Source organism: Mastomys coucha, unplaced genomic scaffold, assembly GCF_008632895.1.
Source record: "Mastomys coucha isolate ucsf_1 unplaced genomic scaffold, UCSF_Mcou_1 pScaffold20, whole genome shotgun sequence".
NCBI lineage: Eukaryota > Metazoa > Chordata > Mammalia > Rodentia > Muridae > Mastomys > Mastomys coucha.
The window spans coordinates 8,935,466-8,940,738 of NW_022196903.1; positions in this window are offsets into that span (position 1 = coordinate 8,935,466).

Consider the following 5,273-nt stretch of genomic DNA (forward strand, 5'->3'; position numbering starts at 1 on the left):
TCCTGAGTGAGGTAACCCAATCACAAAAGAACAAACATGGTATGCACTCTCTGATAAGTGGTTATTATTAGCCCAGAAGTTTGGAATAAAGGAAGAACAACCCACAAACCACAAGGAACTCAAAATATGTTTCAAACGTACTAGAAGTATCAAGAGTAAATGTCATCAAGCCATAGGTGTTCAGGGTTAAGCCTATCAAATATATATGAGATCACAGATATTTGTAGAGGATAATGTAGATTCTAGTATATAAGGAACAAGAACAATGAAGCTGAACACCTACTGCCACTGACCTTTGTCTTCACTGCAGCAGACACACTCTCTGGAGCACAGTTAGTCTATATCTTATACAGCAAACCTCTGCACACAGTGTGACCAATAAGATCAGAGGACCTTAACAAAGTCTACAGAATAACTTATAGATTATTATATTTTGTCATTAAATTATAACATTCTGAATTGTAATTTCCCCTTATTCTAAATTAACTAAATATTAGGGATGGATTTATATAGCCATATGTTTCATGAGTCTGATAGGAAGATTATTTGAAGAATATTGGAATTTTAAAAAGTCATAATCATCGAATTGTTAGAAACTAGAATCCAATTGTTTGAATATTTAATGGAAGATATTCCTGTGGGTTTTTATCTTAACTCACCCTCATTTTCAAGTAAAGAAATAAATTATAATACTGTATTCTCAAGGTACTAGAGTAGGCTAAATTTTAAGGTAACAGAATTTAATCTGAACTATATCTCCATTTCTGTTTGATATAAGCTGAAGTTCGAAAGGCTTATGTGCTCCAAACTGAAAAACAAGTGTGAATTAGTAGAATCTTTTGAAAAATGTTGGAAATTAAATTCATTCTTATTTCACATTAGATCTTTGCATGAATGCACTGAATATTCTAATAGCTAGATTAAGGAATAAATATGTGAAACACTGTGGGTCTGTGTACCAGAGGCTTTCATGGAGATCTCTGACCTGGCCTGGTGCGAGAGTTCCCTCAAAGGGAAGCAGGCAGGGAGGAGAAATCACTTCTGTCGCTTCTGTTGCTGCAGTGGGCTTCACCTCTGTCTCTGCCTGCCTTCCAGGTCACTTAGTTGCTCCATGCTGCCCTGTGAGGAGTCCTGACAAGAGGTCCGACTAGCCAGTGAGGACTGCGGTGCAGCTTCAGGCCACATTTAGGGAGAGCAGATCTCTTCCCCAAGTGTTAACAGCTCTTTGAACAAAAGGCTCAGACAATGGAGTAGATCTGTCGCACATCTTTAACAATGGAGTAGATCTGTCGCACACCTTTAATTCCCTGGAAAGGATTTATATACAGTTTTGGTGGTGATTCAGGGTTCGACAGCAGGTATTTCTCATTGGTTTGGTCTGAGAGCTTGGGGAATCTTTATTTGCATGTAAGAAGTCTTGGTGCTGCTAATAGGTGACCAATATCACACACCTCTCTTGCAGGGGTCCTGGGGGGGTGCTGTGACTGAAACAGGAGCCAGGGGCCCAGGAGGTATAGTCGAACACCTTCGGGCGTCCCATGAAGGCATAAATTGCCACCCACCGGGTCCCCAGGGTTCCAGACCTCTTGCTCAACCAGGACCAGGTTGCCTGCACAGACTACCACCCCGCAACACAACTACCAAACTCAGCCTGGTGTCAATCAATCTGCCATACAAACACAAATTTTAAAACATACAAAGTTTTATAATTGCCTCCATGTGAAAGACTGGAAGATTTAGAAATTTGGGAAAAAGCATGCTAATGAAAAGGGAAATGTATTAGTAAAAATGTATGTATACTGTATAACCTTTACATAAAGGACATAGAAAGTCTCTGTAATGAGCCAAGAATGTAGACTAGCCAGTTTCAGAAACCTGTTGGCCACAAAGGCTCCCCCTAGTTAGGTCCAAGAACAAAAGGCAGGAAATGAGCTATCTGGTTGATTCTAGGGAACGGTCAGCCATAAAGTGAATAATATTGACCAGACCACATTCTTGTGCATAATGAGTGTGTAGGATGTTTTCCATGACCCTGACTCAATTAGGGGCTGGGTCTCTTTAGAATTTTCCACTGTTCTCTTGTTATGTTTCCTTGGTAACCCCTTCACCCCCTAGTTTGTGGTTTTTCCCTTTAAATACCCCTTACTCCTCGTGCTTGTGGTCAAACCCCTCTGGCCTGCCAGGCTACGAGTTTGATCCCAGATCTGGCTTACCCTGAAGAAATCTCATGTGATTACAGCAAGATCAGTCTCTCGTGAGTTATTAGGTGGTCGTGTCATCCCAAGACTTGAGTGAGGGTCTCCTCAGTTCTGGGGGTCTTTCACATGTATACAATGTTCTGGAAGATATTAGGAGATATGATCTTGCTGTAGGAGGATGTCACTGTGGGTAGACTTTGAGGTTTCAAAAGTCCATGCCAGGACCAGTCTGCCTACTATTCAGGCCAGCATTTACATTCTCAGTTACCACTCCAACACTCTGCCAGACATACTTCCCACAATGGCAGCCATGGACTCGGGCTCTGAAACAGACTGCAGGCCCCCAATTAAGTGATTTCTTTTACAAGCTGCTTTGGTCATGGTGATTCCTCTCATCAATAGAATAGTCATCATGATACTAGGTTTGGCTTACACCTCCCTCTTCTGTATAGCTAGGAAGAAAGGTTCTGCGGAGAAACACAATGGTGAAGAAAGGGAGTTGCTTGTTTAATAATAAAACAAATATATTATGTGCCTTCCCTGTTTTGATGCTTTTATGGGAGCATTTATTCTTTTGCACCAAAGCATTTGATATTGAATGTGGAAAACCACTAATGTTCCTACAGCAAAATAAAATGCACTCAAGTATATTAAATATGGCCAACGAAAATGTACAATAAATACACAAAATTATTGGAGGTCAACACTTGATATTAATGCAGCTGTCCCATCCAATAGGTCTAGTTTATTGTAATGTGTTTTCAGAATTGAATCACATAATGGAATTATATATTTCAATATGTCCAACAATCCACAGTTTAATAATCTCTATAGAACTAGAAAGAAAAAGAAATTGTGGCAGAAGTAATATGAAATGCCTCCTTTATATCGTTTTCTTGCTTATAACGTCTTCAAAATAAACTGTTTGTTTTAGTCTCTAATACATGATCTCTTATTCATGAAGCTTTGTGTGTTTTATATTTAAATTTCATATCCATTTTGAGGAGTATCCCTCCCCTATGGAGACTTATTTTAATAAAAGTCAAAGTCCTTTAAGACAGCTTCAGTTTCTCCATATGCTGCTGCTAAACCTGAAGCCTTTAGCCTTCCCTGACACCTTTCTCACTCTGTTCCACTCCTGCAAATTTTCCCGTCGCTTCTAAAACAAATCTAAAACCTTAGCATACTAAAGTCTTTACTCTGCCCCTTCCTGGGTTCTGAAACCCTCCCAGATCCCTTACTGATATCCTCTTTGGTATATCTTTATAGTGAGGCCCATTGTTAAATTCCTATGTGAATTGCTATCTTGACATTCACCCTCCTAATCCTTCCTTCTCTATTCAATCTTTTCCCAATCCAGTGCTTGTTTTCTGACATTTGCTCATATGTCTAGTATTAATTTTTGCCCCTCCAAACAGAATACAAGCACTACTGGGTTAAGGTCTTTCTCATTTATTTGCTGCAAAAGAGCCAAACCAAGCAATAAGACACATGCTCTGTATCTCTATTTTGGAACAAAAATCTTAAAGTTAAATAAAATAAACAATGGCAAACATTAGATGTTTCAAAATCAGGCATCTACATCTGTTTCTTCTGTCAAATCAAACCATATTACATTTAAATTAAAAGGCAGCCACATTCTTTGCACAAATATCACACACACACACATATACACAATGTTCTCTAGTCAATTACTAATATTGTTCCCATTTGAAACAACATGAGATGGACCTGTGTAGCCCGCATAGCTCTCAGCTGTATAGTTTTCACACTTCTACTAGGGTGACTGGTAATCTCCATTGATAACAACCAAGTGCTTTCCTATCTAAAGTCCTAAAGTTTTCCACATATCTCAAAAAATACAGCATTGCGTGTCACAATAGCCCAATCCTGGTACCAACTTCTGTCCTAATTACTTTTCTATTGCGGTAATAAGATATAATGACCAAGGTAGCTCATTAAAGAAAATGTTTAATTTGGGTTTATAGTTTCAGATGGTTAGTTAGAGTCCATGACCATCATGGCAAGGAGCATGACAGCAGGCAGACAGAAGTGGTGCTAGAACTAGAGCTGAGAGCTTACATTTGATCTTTGAGTAGTAGTAGGAGAATGACTGGGAAAATGCATGTCTTTTAAAATCTCAAAGCCCACTCTAAGACGTATACCTCCTCCAACAAGGTCTTACCGCCTAATTCTTCCCAAATAGTTCTGCAAATTTAGGATGAAATATTCCAATACATACCTATGGAGACCATTCTCATTCAAGCTAATAAGTAGTTTTCTATAGTTGTCCCTATTTGCTGTGTTGAGGTGAAAGTTGTACCTTTCTGTGGGTATAAAAATAATTTCTAGAGTGCAGTTGAGAATTTTGCTGTTCTAATAAGCAACAGGTAGCATATTCTCTTCTAAGATCTATGACTTTGCTAGCTCCAGACAGTAGGCTAGGATTCTAATACCAAATATGATTTCCTACTTCTTAAATTATATATTTGTTGGTTACCACCAAGATATAAGTGGCATTATTGGGCCTTTAGAGATTATCTTAACATGTCAGTCACTGTTCTAGTTTATAAGAAACACAGATAGAAGTATTGATTTTTTCTTGCCCTTGACAGCTTGCATACCATTTTCTGTTACCATGGAAGCTAAGACTGCAGAAATAAATCTTTCTGATTAGATATAGCTTGATTCTTCCAAACCGAAAAAACATAATACATATTATATGTATAATTTAGGTAAAGGTGACCATAAAATTTTATAAGGACAGTCCTCCAGCTAATAAACACTCCCATTAAAGTAGCCAGATACAAGATTTCTGAAAATACAAATAATTGAATAAATAAAATAATGAACTAAGAAAGAAATCGGGGAAACAACACTTTTTACAATAGCCTCAAATAGTATAAAATATCTTGGGCTACCTATAACCAAGTATGTGAAAGACTTGTATAACACAACGCTTAAGTTCTTGAAGAAATAATTTGAAGATAATATAAGAAGATGGAAAGATTTTCCATTCTCATGGATAGGTAGGATTGACCATCCTATTGAAAACAATCTACAGATTCAATGCAA